The 24011-nt window shown below is 49.9% G+C and overlaps 1 non-coding gene across 1 annotated transcript; it reads right to left on the reverse strand.

Annotated features, from left to right (window-relative positions):
• LOC102174292 lies at positions 723-23987 on the reverse strand. Its single transcript, XR_001918343.1, has 3 exons — positions 23773-23987; positions 22640-22782; positions 723-988 (listed from the first exon to the last, which is right to left on the reverse strand). It is a non-coding gene; the product is annotated as an uncharacterized LOC102174292 (transcript).

Raw genomic sequence — 24011 nt, forward strand, 5'->3', positions numbered from 1 at the left:
CCCCTCAGCCAGCACCCTGGCTTTCTCCCTGAAGGGCCTTTCCCCTCATTCTCCTGGCTCCTTTCTTGCTGCACCTCCAGGTGGACCCTGGCTTCCCCCAGGCAGGACTCAGGCTGCCTAGAGCAGGGGTGAGCCTTCATCTCTTCTCCCCACTCCCCAGCCACCTGTGCCCGTGGGGCCTTGACTTCATCCCGTTTTTCTCTTCTTCCATATGGTGGGGGTGACTTACTGTGTCACAGCAAAGCCCTGTTTTTTGAGAACAGGCAAACCCACAGAAACAGAAAGTAAAATCAGCTGTTGCCATAGGCTGGGAGGAGGGGAAGTGGGGTTGAGGGTGAAAGGAACGGTATAGATTTCTTTTTGCTCTGAAATTAGATGGTGGTGGTGGTGGACTCTGAATATAGTAAACAGGATGGAATGGTACACTTTCAATAGGTAATGTCTCGTGCAAAAAAAAAAATCATCAAAAATGATAATCAAAAAAAGAAGAGTTTTGAGCCAGACAGGGCTAGCCCAGAAGCCTGCTTCCCAGATTACTCTGTGAAACTGCTCCAAAGAAGCAGGGTTTTCAGCGTAATTTTGTGTCTTGTCAGAACAAAGAATGTCAAAAAAGTCAGGGAGATATTTCTTCAAGGTCTCAGAACAGAGCAGCACATTTGAGGCGAGTCAGTATGACCTTGACACCTGTGAAGTGAGTCTTATTATCAGAGGAGGACCAGTACTGGCATCCCAGGAAGGACTTTAATCTTTATTTTGAACATGGACATCCTTGACTTCTGGTCAATGCATCCTCTTCTTTAATAATGAAAGCAGATGTACAACGTAGGTTGATAAGCCACAAACAAGCTTTTTTAGTTAGCATCAAGTTTAAGTTAACAGGGGACTTTCCTGGTGGTCCTGTGGTTAAGACTCCAGCTCTCAATGCAGGGGACCTGGGGTTTGATCCTTGGTGAGGAATCTCAGATCCCCTCAAGCTGAGTGCCATGGCCTAAAAATAATAATAAAATTCAAGTTAACTCATGTATTAGCCACAGTGACTTCTCTCTCTCTCTCTCTCCATATATATATGTATGAAAGTGAAGCTGTGAAGCTCGCTCAGTCGTGTCTAACTCTTTGCGACTCCATGGACTGTAGCCTACCACGCTCCTCTGTCCGTGGGATTCTCCAGGCAAGAATACTGGAGTGGGTTGCCATTTCCTTCTCCAGGAGATCTTCCCAACCCAGGGATCGAACCCGGGTCTCCCGCATCGCAGGCAGACTCTTTACCACATCCTTAACAGTGCAATGTATGCAACTTGAATTTCCCCGAATATTATCGAGAATAAGGACCACAATAATGTTCTGCTTTTGGAAGAAAAGCGGGAGCTCCAAGTAACCACGCCAGCAGGTACCCGCCTAGAAGGAGTTTCTTTTTTTCCAGGGTCAGCGTGGTCCACCCGGAACAGGGGGGTGAGGGTGGGGGCCGTGGGGGCGGAGGAGCGGCAGGTAGTGGGGAAGGGGACGCTGCAGAAACCTCACAGCTGATCGTCTGTAACTTTTTATTGTCGACTTCCTTAGCTATAGACCGTTCGGAGCATTTATGACACTCTACCCTTTCTCATTTCTCCAACTCCACCAGACCTTGGCGGGGCCCCTCACCCACTCCCTGGGCCAGGTCGGGTGGCTAAATGGGTGGGGCTTGGCGCAGGGGCCGGGCCTTGATGACAGACACTGAGCGCCGGGGCGGGGCTTTCTGACTGGGGCGGTGCGTACGGACTCACAGGCCCGGAGCCCAGCTGTCCTGCGCCGGTGGCCGTGGCCGCTCCCGGAGTAGGTGAGGCTGGTCCAGGACGCGGTTCCGCGTGGCTGCGGGCTTGGGGACGCGGCGTGGCGGGCCGAGGCCAGCCTCCCCGCTAAGGCTTACCGTCCCTGCCTGCCCGATCGGCGGGCAGCGGCCAAGACGTGGCGTTACTCAGTAGCGGCGAAGATTCCCCGTGAGCAAGCCCACCTCCCCGCCGCTCACATTTGGTCCCACCAGCAGCCTTAAAAGGGAGCAAGGGGGTCTGACGAACCAGCACGCAGGGCAGGCAGGGGTTTTTGCACTCAAGTGTCTGAGTGGCGGACAAGATGCTTCAGGACTAACGGCCCTGGGTGGAGACCTGGAGTTCCGAGGATCGCAGTTGCTGACCTCCACGATCAGGGCTCGGCTGAGAAAGAGGAGGCCTGTGTTCCCGCAGCTCCTGGAGGTGGTCAGGGTAAACTGTCTCCAGCGAGGGGACCCTCTTCTCTGCATGTGTGAACACAGCGCAGAGGACAAAGCCGCCTCCTGCTCCCCAGTCCCCAGCTCTGAGCATGAAGCCATTATGTCACCGCCAGCCTGCAGCTGAGCCAAATTCAAATTCAGGGACTGACCCCAGGGTCCGCAGGACAGGATGCAGCGCAGGGTGAGCGGTAGGGGGCAGGGGCACAGCTCAGCACACCCCTCGGATGGCCAGACTGCAGAATGGGGCAGCCAGGTGGCTGGGTGAAGGGAAATACCAACCACTGCCTTTGGAGTGAGCTCCTCTGGGGGGTCTGGGTACCTGGCTCACTCTCATTTCTCTGCTGGAGGACCTCCCAGGTGCTCATAACAGTTGACCAATTTTACAGAGAAGGAGACAGAGGGTCTGAGAGGCCCCTTTCCACCCTTTTTATTTTTTATTCTTTGGCCAGGAAAATCTGACTTTTATTTCTTAAATACTGTGAAGGAAAGGGGGACATCTCCTAATGGAGGAAGGCCACTGAGCAGAGGCCTGGGGCTCATCAGAAGGATCCTGGGTGGCGGGCCTCCTGCAGTTGCTTTTGCATCACACCTCCACCTCCACCTCCCCATGCTGCCTGCCTCCTGAACTTCTGGTACCTCCAGGTCCTGGTTCCGGTGGCCTCTGAGGGAAGCCGCTGGGATGCCATCCCCACCCACCCCGCACCGTCCTGACTCCACACACCAGACTCCACACACCAGACTCCGGGTATCCTGTCTGCCAGGCCTGGACTCTGGTTGTACCCAGCTGCCTCTCACTCTGGTCCAGATGCACAGTGGTTGCCAGGCAACTGGAAGAAGGAAGGAAAAGTGCTCTTTTTTTTATTTTTAACGATGGCTTGCAAGCCTCTGGCCTTTCAGGGACTTAGTTCTGTGTGACCCATTTTACTGTGTTCCCCATGTGGTTGGCCTGCCTCCTGAAAAGTCAGATTTGAAGGGCTTCCCTCCCCGTACTGACCAGCTGCCTCTGTGTTCCAGGGGACCTGGGCAGGGTACTCGGGCTACCACCAGTGGTCGTGGCCTCAGCTCTTGTGTTTCTCCTGCACCTACTGAACATGCGGGGGCTGGGCCGGCTGGGGCAGGGGTGATGTGGGGAGGGAGGGCGGTGGATCCTGAGGAGAGGGTCCCATAGGGGTATGAGTCCCTATGAAGATGCTGCGGCTTCCCTGATGGCTCAGTTGGTAAAGAAACTGCCTGCAGTGCAGAAGACCCCAGTTCGATTCCTGGGTAGGAAAGATCTGCCGGAGAAGGGATAGGCTACCTACTCCAGTATTCTTGGGCTTCCCTTGTAGCTTAGCTGGTAAAGAATCCGCCCGCAATTCGGGGGACCTGGGTTTGATCAAGATCGCCTGGAGAAGGGAAAGGCTACCCACTCCAGTATTCTGGCCTGGAGAATTCCATGGGGTCGCAGAGTTGGACACAAATGAGCAATTTTCACTTTAAGGATGCTGAGCTCCATTCAGCCCTTCCACACAGGTCTCTGGGTACCTGTTACATACCAGCCACGTTCCCAGGGGTGACTGGAGTGAGCAAGCAGATGTCCCCCAGCTAAGATGTCACTGATCCTCATCAAACATCTGTTTGGGGCTATTTGTTATTCATTCAACAAACAGGTGGCGAGCACCTACTGTATGCCAGGCACTAGGCTGGGTGCCCTGGGTAAGCAGTGCAGAGCAGACAGGCAGCAAGTTTTGAAGAAAGAACCTTGGAGGCAAGCATCACTGCTTCAGATCTGGAGGTGGCAGGAAGATGCGGGGATGGGTTGGGCTCTTCTAAAGAGAGTGACTTGAGGTGACAGCAAGTGCAATGGGATTAATACTTATCCCCACTGGAAAGGGGAAAAAACAATCATCTGAGGTCTGGAGAGGTTAAGTTACCTCACCAAGTAAGTGACAGCCAGATCCCAAGTTGAGGTCTGACTCCTTCATTCCACATATACTTTTTGGGAACTGTATTACGCATGTCTGTTTTTTTAAATAATGTATTTTGTTTAACCCAGTCTATTCAAGATAATGGGCTTCCCTGGTGGCTCAGTGGTAAAGAATCCGCCTGCCAAAGCAGGAGATGCAGGTTTGATCTCTGGGTTGGAAAGAACCCCTGGAGGAAGAAGTGGCAATCCACTCCAGTACTCCTGCCTGGGGAAATCCCATGGACAGAAGGAGCCTGGCGGGCTACAGTTCATGGGGTTGCAAAAGAGACATGACTTAGCAACTAAACAACAACAAGCCAAAACAATATTTCAACATGCAATCAAAAAATGATTTATGAGGTATTTTCCCTGTTTTGAATAGTAAGTGTTCAAAACATGGCTTATTGAAAAGTTTCAGTACATTCTAAGTGCTGAATAGCCACATGTGGCTGGTGTCTGTCCTATTGGACAGTGCATTTCCAGCCACAGATCACGGTCAATTCAAAATTTTACGTTCTTTTCTTTCATTTTCTATTGACCTTTTTTTTAAGGGCAGTTTAATTTTCCCAGCAGAATTGAGGAGAAGGTACAGAGATTCCCCATATATCCCCTGCCCCACATTATCAGCAGCCTGCATCTCAGAGGCATGTTTGTTACTGGCAATGAACCTACACCAACCAATCACTATCATCCAAAGTCCAGAGTCTGCATTCGGGTTCATGCCTGCTGTTGTACGTTCCATGTGCTCAGTCACTCCAGCCGTGTCCGCCTCTTTGTGGTCTCATGACTGTAGCCCACCAGGCTCCTCTGTCCATGGGATTTTCCAGGCAAGAACAGTAGAATGGGTTGCCATGCCCTCCTCCAGGGGATCTTCCTGACCAAGGGATCAAACCTGCATCTCCTGCATTGGCAGGCGGATTCTTTACCATGAGCGCCACTGGGGAAGCCCTTGTTCATTCTACATGCTTGGACAAAATGTATAATGACGTTTACCCACCGTTATGGTGTTATACAGAATATTTCACTGCTTTAAAAACCTCTAGGCTCCCAGCATGTCTTTTTTATTCTGTTTTGACAGCTGGAGGCTTGCTGATCCTGAAGGTACTACCCCTCCTAGGGCTAGCAGATTCCCAGAGATAGTAATGGCTTCCTTTCAAGGGTACCTTTCATATGCAAGTCAGCCAGTCCAGAGCCCATACCCTAACCCCCTCTTCTATCAGGCTCCCACACTCAGGGTCACTATTCTCCAGCCCGGGTTGCCCCAGGGCCAGGCAGTAGACAACTAGGGACAGGCTCTATGTCCCAGAGCCTGCTGAAATGATTCACACTAGCAAGTCCTAAGCCTGCTTACCCAGCCTCACTCAACCCTTCCCACGGAAATCACAATAAGGGGGACTTCCCTGGTGGTCCAGTAGTTAGGAATCTGCCTGCCAGTGTAGGCGACACGGGCTCCATCCCTAGTCTGGGAAGATCCGACATGTTGAGGAGCAACTAAGCCCACGTGCTACAACTACTGAGCCTGAGCTCTAGAGCCCATGAGTGGTAATTACTGAAGCCCGTGTGCCTAGAGCCCATGCTCTGTGCAACAAGAGAAGCCACAGCAATGAGAAGCCTGTGCACTGCAAGGATGAGTAGCCCCTGCTTGCTGCAACTAAAGAAAGCCCGTGTATAGCATCAAAGACCCGGCACAACCAAAAGCTGATTAGTATTTTTAAAAATTGTGAGAGAGAAGACAGTTTGCTGCTCACAGATCCCAAGAGGAGGGGGCATAACACACCATGTGGGGAAACTTGGGGAACCACCACAGTCAGTAGGGAGACAGAAGGAGCAAGGAGAAAGCAGGGCACAAGCCCTTCTTGTGGCTTCCCTGGGGAAGGCCAGGCCAGGCAGGGTAAGAGATTTGGGACTGGCCAGTTTGAACACTCTCGGCTGGCCCCAGGGGCGGGGTGGCTCTCCCCAGTCGTCTGGTATAATACCTCTCCCTGGGGGAACTAGGGCAGGGGGATTTTGCTTCCCACGAGTGTGAGAGCCTGACAACAGAGTTGCCTGGAGTCTGAGCTCAGGATTGGTGGCCCTGCATCGGAAAGGCTTGCTCCCAGCTACCTGCTATCTCTAGGGATTGCTGTAAGGGCAGTCTGTCCCAGATCAGCAAGGCTGGCAGATGTCAAAACATTTTAAAACACAGAAAATAAAACCCATGATGAGTATGCTCATCACCTCTCTCCTCTCATCACCTGTCATCCCCTCTTGCCTGCTTCACAGCCACTCCTTTTTGGCAGTGGATGAATGCCAAGGACGGCCTTCAAGTCTCTCTGGTGTCTCTCTCTCCTGCCTCTGTCCCCCCATCACCTCCCACTCTTGGACTCCTGCCCTGGCTCCCACTGAAGCCTAACAGTGGCCCCTCACCCTTGGCCCCTTGCCACCCCTCCCCTAAGACTGTCGCCTCCTTTGGCTTCAGAGACACAACCCATTTTGTGTCGACTGTCATCGCTGTGTCAAGAGCGTTTTCCCAAGTTTTCGGCCCTGGTCCCTTTTGGAGAGGGCTGAGGCTACACAAACTCTATGTTGGGATTCTAGCTGCTCACAGAAGGCTTTGAGGTGCCTCAAAGATCATATGTCTGTTTGGCTGTGAACTTCTGCAACTCAAGACTCGTTTTCCCTTTGAAGTAAGTAAGTTCAGTCGCTCAGCTGTGTCAGACTCTTTGAGACCCCATAGACTGCAGCACGCCAGGCTTCCCTGTCCATCACCAACTCCAGGAGCTTACTCAAAATCATGTCCATTGACTTAGTAATGCCATCTAACCATCTCATCCTCTGTTGTCCCCTTCTCCTCCTGCCTTCAATCTTTCCCAGCATCAGGGTCTTTTCCAATGAGTCAGTTCGTCGAATGAGGTAGCCAAAGGATTGGAGTTTCAGCTTCAGCATCAGTTCTTCCAATAAAAATTCAGGACTGATTTCCTCTAAGATTGACTGGTTGGACCTCCTTGCTGGCCAAGGGACTCTCAAGAGTCTTCTCCAACACCACAGTTCAAAAGCATCAATTCTTGAGCGCTCAGCTTTCTTTATAGTCCAACTCTCATATCTATACATGACTACTGGAAAAAACCATAGCTTTGACTAGACACACCTTTGTCAGCAAAGTAAACAGTGGCCCCTTGACCTTTGTCTCTGCTTTTTAATATACTGCCTAGGTTGGTCATAGCTTTTCTTGCAAGGAGCAAGCATCTTTTAATTTCATGGCTGCAGTCACCATCTGCTGTGATTTTGGAGCCCAAGAAAATAGTCTGTCACTGTTTCCATTGTTTCCCCATCTATTTGCCATTAAGTAATAGGATCAGATGCCATGATCTTCGTTTTTTCAATGTTGAGTTTTAAGCCAGCTTTTTCACTCTTCTCTTTCACTTTCATCAAGTGGCTCTTTAGTTCTTCTTCAGTTTCTGCCATAAGGGTGGTGTCATCTGCATATCTGAGGTTATTGATATTTCTCCCAGCAATCTTGATTCCAGCTTGTGCTTCATCCAGCCCAGCATTTTGCATGATGTACTCTGCATATAAGTTAAACAAGCAGTGTGACAATATACAGCCTTGAAGTACTCCTTTCCCAATTTGGAACCAGTCTGTTGTTTCATGTCCAGTTCTAACTATTGCTTCTTGACCTGCACACAGATTTCTCAGGAGGCAGGTCAGGTGGTGTGGTATCCCGATCTCTTTAAGAATTTTTCACAGTTTGTTGTGATCCACACAGTCAAAGGCTTCGGCATAGTCAATAAAGCAGATGTTTTTCTGGAACTCTTGCTTTTTCTATGATCCAGTGGATGTTGGCAACTTCCTCTGCTTTTTCTAAATCCAGCTTGAACATCTGGAAGTTCTTGGTTCATGTACTGTTGAAGCCTGGCTTGGAGAATTTTGAGCATTACTTTGCTAACAACATCCAATGGATCATCAAAAAAGCAAGAGAGTTCCAGAAAAACATCTACTCTGCTTTATTAACTATGCCAAAGCCTTTGACTGTGTGGATCACAACAAACTGTGGAAAATTCTTAAAGAGATGACCAGACCACCTGACCTGCCTTCTGAGAAACCTATATGCAGGTCAGGAAGCAACAGTTTGAATTGGACATGCAACAACAGATTGGTTCCAAATCAGGAAAGGAGCACATCAAGGCTGTATATTCTCACACTGCTTATTTAACTTATATGCAGAGTACATCATGAGAAATGTTGGGCTGGATGAGGCACAAGCTGGAATCAAGATTGCCAGGAGAAATATCAATAATCTCAGATACGCAGATGACACCACACTTATGGCAGAAAGTGAAAAAGAACTAAAGAGCCTCTTGATGAAAGTGATAGAAAAGAGTGAAAAAGCTGGCTTAAAACTCAACATTCAGAAAACTAAGATCATGGCATCTGGTCCCATCACTTCATGGCAAATAGATGGGGAAACAATGGAAACACTGACAGACTTTATTTTCTTGGGCTCCAAAATCACTGCAGATGGTGAATGCAGCCATGAGATTAAAAGATGCTTGCTCCTTGGAAGAAAAGTTATGACCAACCTAGACAGCACATTAAAAAGCAGAGACATTATTTTGCCAACAAAGGTCCGTCTAGTCAAAGCTTTGGTTTCTCTAGTAGTCATGTATGTAGGTGAGAGTTGGACTATAAAGAAAGCTGAGCGCCGAAGAACTGATGCTTTTGAACTGTGGTGTTGGAGAAGACTCTTGCAAGTCCCTTGGACAGCAAGGAGATCCAACTAGTCCAGCCTAAAGGAAATCAGTCTTGAATAGTCATTGGAAGGACTGATGCTGAAGCTGAAACTCCAATCCTTGGCCTCCTGATGCAAAGAACTGACTCACTGGAAAAGACCCTGATGCTGAGTAAGATTGAAGGCAGGAGGAGAAGGGGACAACAGAGGATGAGATGGTTGGATGGCATCACAGACTCAATGGACATGAGTTTGAGTAAGCTCCTGGAGCTGGTGATGGACAGGGAAGCCTGGCATACTGCAGTCCATGGGGTTGCAAAGAGTTGGACACAACGAGCAACCTAACTGAATTGAACTTGCTAGCATATGAGATGAGTGCAATTGTGCTGTAGTTTGAACATTTTTTGGCATTGCCTTTCTTTGGATTGGAATGAAAACTGACCTTTTCCAGTCCTGTGGCCACTGCTGAGTTTTCCAAATTTGCTGGCATACTGAGTGCAGCACTTTAATAGCATCATCTTTTAGGATTTGAAATAGCTCAGCTGGAATTCCATCACCTCTACTAGCTTTGTTCGTAGTGATGCTTCCTAAGGCCCACTTGACTTCACATTCCAGACTGTCTGGCTCTAGGTGTGATCACATCATCATGGCTATCTGGGCCATTCTGTATAGTTCTTCTGTGTATTCTTGCCACCTCTTCTTAATATCTTCTGCTTCTGGTAGGTCCATACTATTTCCCTTAGAGGTTGGCTGTAAAAATCAGAAAAGTCTTCTCCTAGCAAGAAGGGAAAAGAATTGGCCAAGGACATATTGGAGAACACGGGAAGCCTGTCAAAGTCAGCTACAAGAAGCAGGTTGTGCCTTTGGCGGCTTTATATGCATAACTTTCTTAATTTGCGGAGGAAAACTGGTCATTGTGTCTGTTTCTCCATCCCGGTGTTCTAAGCCTGAGAAGGTCTGGTCCACCATAGCCTTGACTCCCAGTATTCTAAGTCACAGTGGGGTGGAAGTCCTGGAATCAAGGTGTTGACAGGGCAGTTCCTTCTGGAAGGCTCTCATGGAGAATCAGTTCCCAGGCCTTTTCCAAGTTTCTCACAGCCACCTGCATCCCTTGGCTTGTGGCCCCTTCCTCCATCTTCAAACCCAGCAGTGTGGCCTCTTCTAACCTGTCTCTGACCTCTGTTTCTGTCATCACATCTCCTTCTCTGACCTGGACCCTCCTGCCTCCCTTTCATAAGAACCCCTGTGATTAACGCTGGCCCATCCTGATAGTCCAGGATCACCTCTTATGCCCAGAGCCTCAGCTTGATCAACCTGCAGAGTCCCCTTGCTGTGCAGTACCATGTATCCCCAGGTTCTGGGCATCAGGCCATCACATCCTGGGGGAAGGGAATTCTGTTGCCTCCCACAGCACTCATGGGGGACAAACTCCTAAGGGAGGACAGGGAACACTCCTCAGGGGAAGTGATGTGCAGACTTGAGGCAGGAGACGAATGGGCCCCAGGCTGAGCAGCCAGTTTGTCCCCTGTGGACTGAAACTCCAGAATAGCAGAAGCAAGAGAGAAGCTGGGCCCTGTCCAAATAAAAGACTCATTCCTCATTTTCAAAGTCAAGGAGACCTTCCCAACTATGCATGCACAGAATGGCTCCTTGGATGTCAAGAGAAAGGGCACCACTTCGTACTAAGTGATGTTAGCCTACCCATAGGCCTCTTTGCTGGAATCCATCTTGGCTAAGAGAGGTGCACGCACACAGGAGAGGACACTGAGATCACCCAATACAGGCTCAGAACCAGACAAAGCAAGATGACTGGCCACAGGAAACCCAGAAGAATGCCCTATAAAAGCGCTTCAAATTACCACGAGGGTGTGAGTCTCTCTCCGAGCCCACCCGTGTGTCTATCCACACGTATCCCTTTTTCCTCCTAATAAGCACTTCACTTGTTTCACTACCTTCTGTCTCTGTGTGAAAATTCATTTCTGCACAGCTGACGGGCCAGGGGCTTATCACCAGCCACTGGTCCCTGGGGGTCTGGTGGCTAGGATTCAGTGCTCTCACTGCTGCAGCCAGACTTCATTCTCCAGCTGGGAACTGAAATCCTGCTTCAAGCTGCTGCAGGCTGAGGTCACCCGAGAAAAGGTTCAGTTCTGGAAGGTGGCAGGAAGGGAGGGTGGGTGGGAGAACAGAGAACAGAGAACAGCAGGCAGAGGGAACCAGACACATAAAACAGCAGGCTCCCTGAATACCTGACCCAGATGTGACCTGAGGGCCCTTAACATGAGCACAGAAAGCCAGCGGAGAGGCCACCTGCCCAAGTCTGGAGAGAGAAGAGGTTGTCACAGTTGTGGCAGCGGTAGGGAGGCTGAGGAGGCAGAGATGCTGCTACAGATCCTACAAGGCCCGGTCCCGTCTCCGCCAGGAAGAATCCTCTGGCCCCAATGTCAGGGAGGAGCCCTGCTGTGGCCACTTTCTGGTCCTGTCTATCCAGACCCAGGGGAGCTTCTCCCCTTCTCCCCCATGGAGGGTTTCTATTCAGTAACCTTTGGCCTATCTACCCCTGCCCCACCTTGCTAGGGAAAAGCAGTTTCTGGTTCCTCCTGACCCTTGGCCCGCCCTGGATTGGAAGCCCATGTGAGGGTTGAACACTCCTACCTCTGGAATGTGAGGCCCTGGGAGTGAGAGGGACACAGAGCTGGGGAGCCATGCTTCCTCCCCACCCTCCGCCCCAGCCCTGATCTGCTCAGGCCTCTGCTCCCTGCCGCACCAGGAGGCGGGCAGTGTGCTGAGGATGCTGGATCGGTCACCAGGTGGAGAATGAGCCAGTTCACCCACGGGACAGCAGACAGGAGGTGATGGGGCTTTTGACAGGAAGAGGGGTCAGTTGGGGCTAGGGTGCCTCCTCCAGCTCCTTATTGCCACCCCCACGCCCTGCTGTGCTCAGGTTGGTAACATCCCTCAACTACGGGTCCCTGGAGTCTGACAGGTCCTCCTTGGGCCAGGGCAGGAGTGGGTGCCCATCTTACACACTGAGGAGAGGACCCAGCTTGGGTGGCCTGATGGTGGGGGGATGGGGATAGGGTGGACTCTGCCAAGACATGGTAAGCCTGGGCTGGTGTCTTACCTGTGGGCCCTCGAGAGAAAGGTTGGCTGCTGGTTCACTAGGTCAGCACAACTTTGACACCTACTGGGTGCTGGAGATGAGGGAGGAGTGGCAGGGCTCGCATTTGCTGACTGCTTGTGGCTCAGCTGGTAAAGAATCCACCAGCAATGCGGGAGACCTGGTTTGATCGCTGGGTTGGGAAGATCCCTTGGAGAAGGGAAAGGCTACCCACTCCAGTATTCTGGCCTGGAGAATTCCATGGACTGTATAGTCCATGGGGTAGCAAAGAGTTGGACATGGCTGAGTGACTCTCACTTTCACTTAACCAGACTCTGCGCTGGAACAGGCCTAGTGACCACACTTCTGGGGGAAAGGACCAGAGGCTGTTGGAGGAGAGGGCTACGGGGACCTGGGTAAAGAAAGCCCCAGTGCATCAGCACAACGGCTTGGACAAGCGGAGGAGGGGGAGGCGAGCATGTGTTCAGGGGGACTTTCTTGGGGGTGAGCCCAGGAAAACCCCTACTCCTGGGGGAAGTGGGGGCTGGTCTGGGGAGATGAGCAGCACCCCCATCCCCGCCCCACTGGCCAGCCTCTGAGACAGCTCCTGAGGCCTGGCTCCCCATCTTCCCACTGGAGCTCCAGGTCTGCTCTATCCACCAGAAAATGGGGAGCCCAGACCCCAGAATTCCCATGACCTGTGGAACACTGGGCAGTGTCGGTGTGTGACGAGGGCCACCCGAGCTCCCTGCCACACCCAGGGTGGGTATGGCAGAATCGCATGCTCCCCAGGCTGAACTGTCCTCCACAAAATCTGTATGTTGAAGCCTTTACCTAAATCTTTGGCTTTAGGACCTTTAAAGAGGTACCGGAGTTAAAAATGAGGTTACGAGGGTGGGCCCGAACCCAGTTTCACTGATGTCCTTTTATAGTGGGGAAATTAGGGACACTGTGGGAAGGCCACGTTGAGGATGCGGGGAGAAGATGGCCATCTGCAAGCTAAGGAGAGAGGCCTCAGAATGAAGCCGACCTTGACCTTGGACTTCCTGCCTCCAGGACTGAGGAGGTAAGTGTCTGTTGCTGAAGTCCTGGCCTGTGCTTTGTTTTGGCAGCCCTAGTGAACTTGGAGAAGGCGATGGCACCCCACTCCAGTACTCTTGCCTGGAAAATCCCATGGGCGGAGGAGCCTGGTAGGCTTTAGTCCATGGGGTCGCTGAGGGTCAGACACGACTGAGCGACTTCACTTTCACTTTTCACTTTCATGCATTGGAGAAGGAAATGGCAACCCACTCCAGTGTCCTTGCCTGGAGAATCCCAGGGACGGGGGAGCCTGGTGGGCTGCCGTCTATGGGGTGGCACAGAGTCAGACACGACTGAGGCAACTTAGCAGCAGTGAACCTGCACTCGCAGGGCGCCCTTGAGGAAGGCAGCAGCCCATCGCCGGGTGCCTGGGGATGGCGTGGGAGCAAGGCGAGCATGGGCCCGGTTTCCTCCCTCTCCCGTGTGAGCCTGAAGCCCTCACTTTGGTATTTATTTAGTTTTATTTATTTGGCCACAACAGGTCTTAGTTGCAGCATGCGGGATCTCCGATCTTTGTTGCAGCGTGAGAACTCAGTCGTGGCATGTGGGAATCTGTTCCCTAAGAATTGAACCTGGACCCTGCATTGTAAGCACGGAGTCTCAGCAGAGAAGTGCCAATATTTTTTAATTTTATTTTTTAATTAAAAAAATTTTTTTGGCATGAGGAATCCAAGTTCCTGGACCAAAGATCAAACCTGTGTACCTTGCATAGCAAGCACAAAGTCTTAACCACTGGACTGCCAGGGAAGTCCCTGAAGCCCTCACTTTAACCATACCACTGAGGATGCCCACTCCTCTCCATGCTCAAGCATCTTAAAGCACTGGAGCCTGGCTGGAAGGGTAGAAGTAACACCCCAAAGATGCCACAGTGAACCCACAAACCCCCACCCCAGCTGAGTACTCTTTCCCCAGAGTGGTCAATGCAAATCATCTCCCCAGCCCCTCTCGTCTCCCCAGCTCCCACACTGCTCTCATCTGCATTCTGCTCAGTCCATCTAACGAGACCCAACTCAGAGGCTTATGATGAGGATTAAACTGCCTCTGCACAGGGCTTGGCCATGCTCAGGTGGTGTTCTTACTCCGCGTGGTTGCAGGCCTCCTGTCCATTTCTAGAGCAGTTCCCAAGCCAGCTGCCAACACTGGGCATTCAGATCACTGCCAACCTTTTACTCTTTAAAGGCTGTAAGTACAGCCCTTCCACTGGGGGCTCAGGACACTTGTCGGTGGTTTAACCACAGGGTCAGACCATGAAACTTGTACGATGCTGGGGAATTAGCTTCCGAAGGTTTTGTAATTTTCTGGTAACCCCAGCTACCATCCTGAGGAGCCAGTGTCCAGGTCCTGGCAGCAATGGAATGGTCTTCGCCTTAACCAGCCCTCACCCAAGGGCCATTCTGAGGTTTGTCAACTCTTTCTTCCTGGTGAACTGTTTCTGACCTTTGCTCCTTGAGTTCTTATCGATTTGCATGAGCTTTTAATAGCTGATAACACACCTGGCTTGTTCCCTGGTACAATTCACTCTTAACCATGCATGATCAGAGGTTAGCCCATGTGGAAGGCTCCCAGAGATGCCGCTGGCAGTGCTTTCGAATTTTTCATCTGGGGAGCTGAATGGTTTGAGGGTCTCCTGCTACATGGAATGTGGGAGTTACAGGGTAGGGCAGAGGCCTGTAATGAGTCCATCCTTGGGACCCTTGCCCCTGCACATTGGGGCAGGTGGGAGGCACCTTGGCAAACGCAAGGGGCCCTGCCTGCTTCCCATGGGATGCTGGATGAGGAGCAGGGCTGGAGAATGGTCACAGCCAACTGAGCACCTGCCAGTGACTGACATGCATGAAGCCTCCATCTCATTTACAAAGAAAAGACTGAGGAAAACGGTCTGGCGATTTCTCATGAAGTTACTTTGTCAGCCAGCCACTTTAGTCTTAGATATCTACCCAAGAGAAATGATAACATACATCCCATCAGACACTTGTCTATAGATGTTCACAGCAGCATGAGTCACTAAAGCCACAAGGTAGAAACAGCTCCCAAAATGTCCATCGATGGATGAGTGGCTCAACTTGTGGTCCAGCCACACACCAGGAATATTATTCAGCCCTGACAATGAATGAGGTACTGAATCACGCTCCAACAGAAACAAGCTTTGAGGACATGATGTTCAGACACAAAAGGCCACATATTGTAGGATTCATATAAAGGGATCAGAACAGGCAAATTCATGGAGCCAGAAAGTGGACTAGTGGTTGCCAGGGGCTGGAGGAGGGACTGCAAAAGGTCATGAATGAATGATGTTAGTTGTGTCGCTCAGTTGTGTCGAGCTCTTTACAACCCCACGGACTGCAGCCCGCCAGACTCTCGGTCCATGGGATTCTCCAGGCAAGGATACTGGAGTAGGCTGCCATTTCCTACTCCAGGGGATGTTTCTGACCCAGAGATCAAACTCAGATCTCCTGCACTACAGGCATACTTTACCATCTGAGCCACCAGGGAAGCCCAAAGGGCATGGGGGTTCCTTTAAAAAAAATTATTTATTTGCTGCACCAGATCTTAGTTGCGGCAGGTAGGATCTTTAGTTGCAACATGTGGAAATCTAGTTCCCTAACCAGGGATCAAACCCCAGGCCCACTGCACTGGGAGTTTGGCATCTTAGCCACTGGACCACGAGGGAAGTCCTGGGGTTCCTTTCTGGAGCCATGAAAATGTGCTGGAATAGGTGGTGGTGAGGTTTGTGCAACTTTGTAGATACGTTGGAAACTATTGAATTTCTGTGTAATTTTTTTTTTTAAGAAGTACTGCAAAAAGCCCAACATATACATGTAAAACACGTAGAGACAGGTCAAGGAGAACCCAAATGGCATGAAAAATAAAAGCTGGATTTAAAGGAAAATAGAAATCTTAAACATGAAAAAAAATTACACAGTGGCTACTTCCCAGTTACTGGCAGGAAAGAGGTGGGTGAAGTGACAGAAAAGTGAAAGTGATCACTGTCAATAGTGACCCTTGGAATTGGAGTCACAGGGCCTGTTCTAACCTTTGATACAATGGGAGATAAAATGCCACTGCTGCTCCTGCTGGAAGAACGCCCAGTGGAAGGGGCATGGTCAAATCTAGAAAGGTAGCAAGGTAATTCTGGGAATCAGCACTCGCCAAGCTCACTCAGGTCACTGACTCATGTGATCTTGCACCGTGGTGTGTGGGGAGCTTGCCTTTCGGACAAGTAGGGGACCCCTCCCTTCCTGTTCTCGCGGGCATTGAGCATAGAATCTCCTTTGTGGGCCTGTGCCAGGGTGGTTGTCCTGGGCCTCAGCTGCCCTGCTCAATGTGTGTCCTGGAGGTGGCAGTGCCCCTCATCTTTTACAAATAAACAGAGGCTTGGGAGGTTATCACATGGAAGTTCCTGGATGTAAGCTCTGTGCCCGCTCCAGGTCAGGTTCTCTGGGTCAGAAATGTGTACAGGCAGGAAGCGCGGGGGACCCACGCCCAGAAGGAACCCCTGGCTACCCATTCCTCCAACTCAGGAGTTATCAGGGCCATGAACTTCAATGGAGTTGCCCACTGAAAACAAACTCAACCGTCCACAGACACGTCGATACAGCTTCCTGTTTTTTTCCATCACTCACCGACTCAGCACTAGTAATGGAATCAGACTGAAGTCTAGCCCCCAAAGAGCTCCAGTGCTGGAAGATTCTTCCAGAAGCCGGGCTGCCCGGCTTTTATCCTCAGGATGGGTGATCCGCTTCGATGCCTCAGCTCTGTTTGGGGGCTGACCAGTAAATGGCTTCCCTGACAATAAAACCTATTACTTTTCTTTTTTGTCTGAGCTATGAGCCAAGTGGGATCTTAGTTCCACAACCGGGGATCAAACCCGTGCCCACTGCATTGGAAGCACGGAATCTCAACCACTGGACCACCAGGAAGTCCCTAAACTCACTTCTATGTCCCCAAAATAGCCCCCACCCACACTGTGAGCCCTGAAAGTGGCCCAGGTGTCATGGCTTCCCCACTGCTGTGCCTAATAACTGGGCTACTGCCTTGCCCACACCTGACTGTCTCCAAGTCCTGGTGATTCCACTTCTAAGACACTTGGAATCCTCCCCTCCACATCCTGCCCTACACCTGCTCCATCAGCCCTCCCTGGGGCTGTCTTCACAGCCCCCACTCCCTCTTTTGAAGTGTGCATTCCGACGCTTGCTTCTGGGGCCCTTCCTTCTAACAAATCAGCAAAGAATCACAGTAAGTGTCTCATTTAAAATGCTCTTTGGCTGGGGACTTCTCTGGTGGTCCAGTGGTTAAAACCCCACGCTTCCACTGCAGGAGGCCCACGTTTGATCCCTGCTCTGGGAGCTAAGATCCCACATGCTTTGTGGCCAGAAAACCAAATCATAAAACAGAAGCAATACTGTAACAAATTTAATAAAGACTTTTAAAAAACTGGTCCACACCAAAAACTACATATATTAAAAAATAAAAATAAAAAATTCTCTCTGTCTGAAAGATTCTTTCAGCTGCCCATTGCCTACAGCAGGAATATCGGGGCTCTGTGACTGCTGTATTAAGTTACTACAATCTTGGTGGCTTAAAGCGAGGTACATTTATTATTCGACAGTCCTGGCAGTCACAAGTCCGAAGTCAATCTTATTGGGCTAAGATCAAGGTGCTGGCAGGGCTGCAGTCCTGGCAGTTGAAGCAGAGAATCCGTTTTCTGGCCACTAGAGGCCGTCCGCATCCCGTGGCTCGTGGCCACCTCCTCCAACCTCAAAGACATCAACGACATCACTGTCCTCTCTTTGTACTTTCACATCTCCTTCTCTGCCCCTCCTGCCTCCCTCTGATAAGAATCTCTGTGATGATGTTGGTCTCATACAGATAATCCACAACTGCCTGCTCATCTCCAGATCCTCAACTTACTCCCATCTGCAGAGTCCCTTCTGTTAGGTGAGGGGACACAGGTTCCCAGAGACCGCTGTTATTCTGCCCATCACAGCAAGACTAGCCTACTTTTTCTGAAAAGGGCCCTGCAGTAAATCTTTTAGGCTTTGTGGGCCATCTGGTCTCTGCCGCCAAGACTGACTGCACAATTTTCAGAGCTCAACGCAAGATAAAAATATGGGCCTCCTGCATTCACAAGATTAAGAATTTCAGACGAGTGATGGCAGAAGTGCAGGCCTCTGCCCCCCGACCTGAGCAAGTCTGCGTCTGCTCCTGCAACCTGAAAGTGGCCAAGGGCCACACACAGATGACAGGCGTGGGCATGGGACCAGCAAACGTGATGGACGCTGAAGCTGCACTTTCGCATGTCACAAAATGCTATTCTTTTGTTTTTTTTCCCAAACATTTGGAAATGTAAGACTTCCCATGCTTCCAATGCAGGGGACCTGGGTTCCCTGGTTGGAGAACTAAGATCCCACACGCTCTGTGGTACAGTCAAAAAATTAAGATAAATAAAATAAAAATGTAAACATCATTTGTAACTCACAGGGTGTGTAAAAAAAAAGGTGTGGGTGGAATCAGGCTGTAGTCAGCTGGCTCCTCGTCTGCAGGATGAAATCCCAACTTCTCTGCCTGACTCTCTAGGGTCCTTGACAGCCAGAGACAGACACCCTGCCAGTCCCGTCTTATCATCTTCTTTCCTTGAGACACCTACTGCTCCGTGAACCCTCCTCAGGGGCAAAGCTGCACCTGTGCTCTAGCTGTGTGGAAGCCCCATCTCCCCCTCCTGTGGCTGGCAGACCCTGGCTCCTGCTGCCCTCCAGCCCAGGGCTGTCCTCATGAAAGGTGGTGCTCTGGACCTGGCCCTTGTCACACTGCCTGGGCTTGGTGTCTATATGTCTTCTTCTTTCTTGCAGCAGCAAGGTCCTCGTGAGCAGGAACCCAAACGGAGTCATCCTGATCACATGGGCCCTGACAGCATGTGCTTCAAGGCACAATAAGAACAATCAGGAATTTTAGTGGCTGGAGTGTACTCTAACCCTGACCCTTAAGAACCAAAACTATGCTTCTTACTAAAAAACAAAACAAAGAATTTCTATCTCAAGATCAGATCGGGGAAATAAAGATCTCTGAGATCAGGCAGGCTAGACTCAAACCCGTCCTTACTAGATATGTGCACCTGGACAAGTCACCGCTCTTGCTCCTAGGACAGGGTCTCAACTCATCGTGGCCAATCAAGCCCTGTGTGTCATGCCCCTTTCAATCCCGTGAGTCACTGGCCTTTCCTAAGTGTGCCACGCTCCTGTGGGCCTCAGGGCCTTTGTGCTTGCTGTTCCTGCTGCCTGAACCGTCCTGCTCCCCTTTGCTCACCCTACTGACTGCGCAGGCCTCCCCTGGCTGCCCCTGGGCAAAGTCAGGTCCGCCTGTTACACGCTTTGCTGGCACTCTGGACCTCTGCAGGTTGAAATAATTTGTGTCATTTCTTCTTACAATTAATAAGCACTTGCTACCAGGTTCTACTTCAGAGATTCTGAAAGTGCGTGATTTCACTTCATTCTCATGGTGCCCTCATAAAGTACTGTAAGCACCCCCACTTCGTGGAAGGGGAGGCTGAAGTTCAGAGAAATTAAACAACTTGCCCAAGGTTGCACGGCGATTGAGCGTCAGAGCTCGCCTCCTAAGCCTGTCCTCGCAGGTTGATTCTGAGCTCTGTGAGGGTGGACGCACACTGGGTCGTTGTTGTATGTACCCCCAGGGCTGAGTGCCTAGACCGGCTGAAGTACAGGTGCCTGCAGAGCATCGGGGACCTAAAAGAAACAGCACTGCAGTAGCAACAAGCACTCCTAGTGTTCAGATCTTGGTTTCTAACACCATGCTCTAATCAGAGGAATGAGACTTGGAGAAACGGCTGCTTCTAAGGCTGGGATCAGGAAATACACATGAGACGAACCTACAGCATCTTGCAGTACTAGAAAGTAAGGAAGTCCTCCAGAAAAAACAAACAAGCAAAAAAAAAAAACAAAACCCACCGAACAAAACACATTGATAGGAGTGTGTTAAAAACCAAAGAAGGGCTTCCCTGGTGGTCCAGTGGTAAAGAATCCAGCTGCCAAAGCAGGAGACATAGGTTGGATCCCTGGTTTGGGAAGATCCCATATGCCAAGGAGCAGCTAAACCTCTAGAGCCCCAACTATTAAGCCCTAAGTGCTGAAGCCCGCACACCCTAGAGCCTGTGCTCCAGGACAAGAGAAGTCACTGCAATGAGAAGTCTGTGCGCTGCAACTAGAGAAAAGCCCACAATGAAGACCCAACACAGCCAAAAATAAATAAATTAAAAACAAAACAAAGAAGCCAACTGAAAGGGCTCCCAGTGGCCAATGCTGGAGCAATTTGAGCAACAAAATAAAGTAGTATTGGCTTAAAATCCAGAGTATAAATAAATACTCAGGAAGCTAAGTCGCTTCAGTCGTGTCTGAACCTGTGTGACCCCAAACCAGGCTCCCCCGTCCCTGGGATTTTTCAGGCAAGAGCACTGGAGTGGGGTGCCATTGCCTTCTCCAACTCAGGAAGCTATACTGATCTAACTAAATGACTGGATAAACTAATAAACAGGGAGAGAAGAGGTAAGCCTTTCATGCAGAAGGATTCCAAGTAATTTATGTAAATACCCACCTTTAAGGAGGGGAACACACATGTCCACTCTCTTATGTGAGCTGCATATAGTGACTTCCTTCCAAAGGAAAAGGGGAAAAGTGACTTTACAGTGGAAAAACCTGACACATACTAAGTCAGCCAGGTGATGAAGGCCAATATCAACACGCATAAATAAAGTTGATAGTACATATCCTTTTTTAAAAAAAGAATTCTCTTACTTTCTTTTATTTTGCCCTCACTGCTCCGCTTGTGGGATCTTAGTTCCCTGACCAGGGATCAAACCCATGCCTCCTGAATTGGGGGCACAGTGTCTTAACCACTGGACCACCAGTGAAGTCCCCAATTGTATGTATCCTTGACATGGTATGACGAAAATGGCCCTTTACCTCTTTGGTCTTCCTCCCTCAAACCCATCATCCCAGGATTACCACAAGAAATATACCAGACAAATGCCAATAGAGGAGCATCCTACCAAATATTTGACCAGGTCCCTCAGAACAATTAAGATTATCCAAATCAGGGAAAGTTGGAGAACCTGCCAAAGCTAAAAGGAGACTCAAGAGACAGGACAACTAAGAGACGGGATCTTAGAAGTTCTCATCACAAGAGGAAAAAGAAATGTGTGGTGATAGATGTTAATCTTTAACCACCTTATTGTGGTGATCATTATGTAAAATACACATGCATCAAATCATTATGTTGTATACTCCAAAACTAATGCAATGTTATATGTCAATTATCTCTTTTTAGAGAGAGAAAACAACTAAGTGTAACGTGGTATCCTAGATGCGATTCTGGATGACAAAAAGGACATTAGGTAAAAACAAAGGAAATCAAAACATGAACTCGGGTTGACAAGAATGTATCAGTCATGGTTCGTTAAGTATAACAAATGTATCCTGCTAATGAAAGACTCTAGGGTCTGGGAAATTGGGTGTGGGTAAACTGGTAACTCTGTGTTTTCTGCCCAGTATTTCTGTAAATCTAAAATTCTTCTAAAAAGTCAAGTCTACGAATGATAGCAATGATAAAGCATAGGTGAGTGATCACAATACTCCACTATTCATCATGGTGACAATGACTGTAGCTCTCCTCTTACACTGCTATTGTGAGCACTCCGTAGAACCGACATAAAAGCATTCAGCATGAGGTATATATAGCTCAATTCAGAGCACTGTACTTGTCACCATTCGACGAAACCTATGCCATCCACTATGGAAGCCATGAGCTCTACATGACAAAATTTAAATTAAGTAAAAATTAAATTAATGGAGTTCTTGTGGCAAGAAAACTGGAGTGGTTTGCCATTTCCTCCCCCAATGGACCACGTTTTGTCAGAACTTTCCACTATGACCCATCCATCTTGGGGGGCCCTGCACAGCATAGCTCAAAGCTTTATTGCGTTAACGCAAGCCCCTTGACCACAACAAAGCTATGATCCATGAAGCTCCAATACTTTGGGGAAGAGCTGATTTCACTGGAAAAGACTCTGATGCTAGGAAAGATTAAAGGCAGAAGAAGAATGGGGTGGCAGGGGATGAGATGGTTAGATAACATCACTGACTCAATGGATATGAGTTTGAGCAAACTCCAGGAGATAGTGATGGACACGGGAGACTGGTGTGCTGCAGTCATGGGGGTCGCAAAGAGTCGGACATGACTTAGCAACTGAACAACAACAACAAAAATTAAGGTCTTTAAATGCTCAGTTCTTTAGTGCTACCAGCTACATGTCAAGTGCCCAAAGGCCACATAGAGCTCGTGGCTATTAAATTTGGCAGTGTTGATTAAAAAGAAATGCCCATGAGCACAGTGTTCTATTGGACAACACTGCACAAAACAATAAATGGCATGATCGTTTGTTCAGTGTTCTTGACTCCTTTTGGTCCTTCTGCAAATCTGACCTTCTCAACCTTCCCCACTGCCCTCTTTCAAACTGCAACCCCCACTCCCACCCCACATACCCCATGCCCAATTTACTTTTCGGTCCTTTACCACTTGCTGTGGAATCCACTTAATTTCCTTCCTGACTCCGTATCTAGCACTGCATGGTTCGATGCTGTAGCCATTAGTAACCACGGCTCCTGAGCCCTTGAAACACAGCCAGTCCAACTTCAGATGTGCTGTGAGTGTAAAAGACAAGATTTCAAAGGCATGTAGAGAAAAGGAAAAAACAAAAGAACATAAAAATATCTCATACATTTTTACATTGGCTACAGGCTGAAACAGCATTTTGGAGATAAATTGGGTTAAATAAGACACGTTATTAAAATTAACATCACCTGTTTCTTTCTTTTTTTTTTAACATGGCTACTAGAAATTTTAAATTATGCATGTGGCTAACATTTGGTTGCCGGACTTCCCCGGTGGCTCAGACGGTAAGGCGTCTGTCTACAAAGTGGTAGACCGGGGTTCGATCCCCAGGTCGGGAAGATCTGCTGGAGAAGGAAATGGCAATCCACTCTAGCACTATTGCCTGGAAAATCCCATGGACAGGGGATGCTGGTAGGCTACAGTTCATGGGGTCACAAAGAGTCGGACAGGACTGAGCGACTTCACTTTCCTTTCCTTACATTTCTCATGGGCTTCCCTGGTGGCTCAGACGGTGAAGAATCTGCGTGCAGTGCAGCAGACACGGGCTCGATCCCCTGAAGAAAGAAATGGTAACCCACTCCAGTATTATTGCCTGGAGAATCCCCATGGGCAGAGGAGACTGGAGGGCTACAGTCCATGAGGTCGCAGAGTCAGACACGACTGAGCGACTAACACTACGTTTCTCATGGACAGCGTCAGTCCAGAATGTCAGCCAAATAGAGGCAGGTATTTTCGCCTGTTCGCTGCCAATACAGTGATCGGCACATAGTAGGCGGTCAATTAAACTTTAATGAACGAACGTTAGGCTGAGCCTCTGGGCACCCGTTAGCTCTAATAATCAACACAGATGGAACACTGACCACGTCCCCAGGTCCGCCTCTTCACTACACCAGATAAGGAAACTGAGTCCGGGCGAGGTGACGTAACCCCAACCCAACGGCACGTAGTGCGGAAACGTCGGAGCCGGGATTCGAACCCCGGTTCTGTCACCGCAGCCCAGGCGCGCTGACCGTTCCTACCTTGCAGATTGGTGACAGCGGCCGAGGCGGCGGCAGGATAAACAGGCGCGAGACACACACCATGCCCAGGATAAGGGGAGCGACCCTTCGGCCGCCGCCTTCCGTCGGCCTCCGTGGGCCAGGCCACAGCGGGCCCTCTCCTCGGCCATCGCTGGCCACCCGCGTCTCTGCCTGCCGCCGAGCTCTTCGCAGGCGGCGCCAGCCGGAAGTCCCGCCCCCGCCGCGCGCCCCGGGTCGCC

Source organism: Capra hircus, chromosome 7 (assembly GCF_001704415.2).
Source record: "Capra hircus breed San Clemente chromosome 7, ASM170441v1, whole genome shotgun sequence".
NCBI classification, from domain to species: Eukaryota; Metazoa; Chordata; class Mammalia; order Artiodactyla; family Bovidae; genus Capra; species Capra hircus.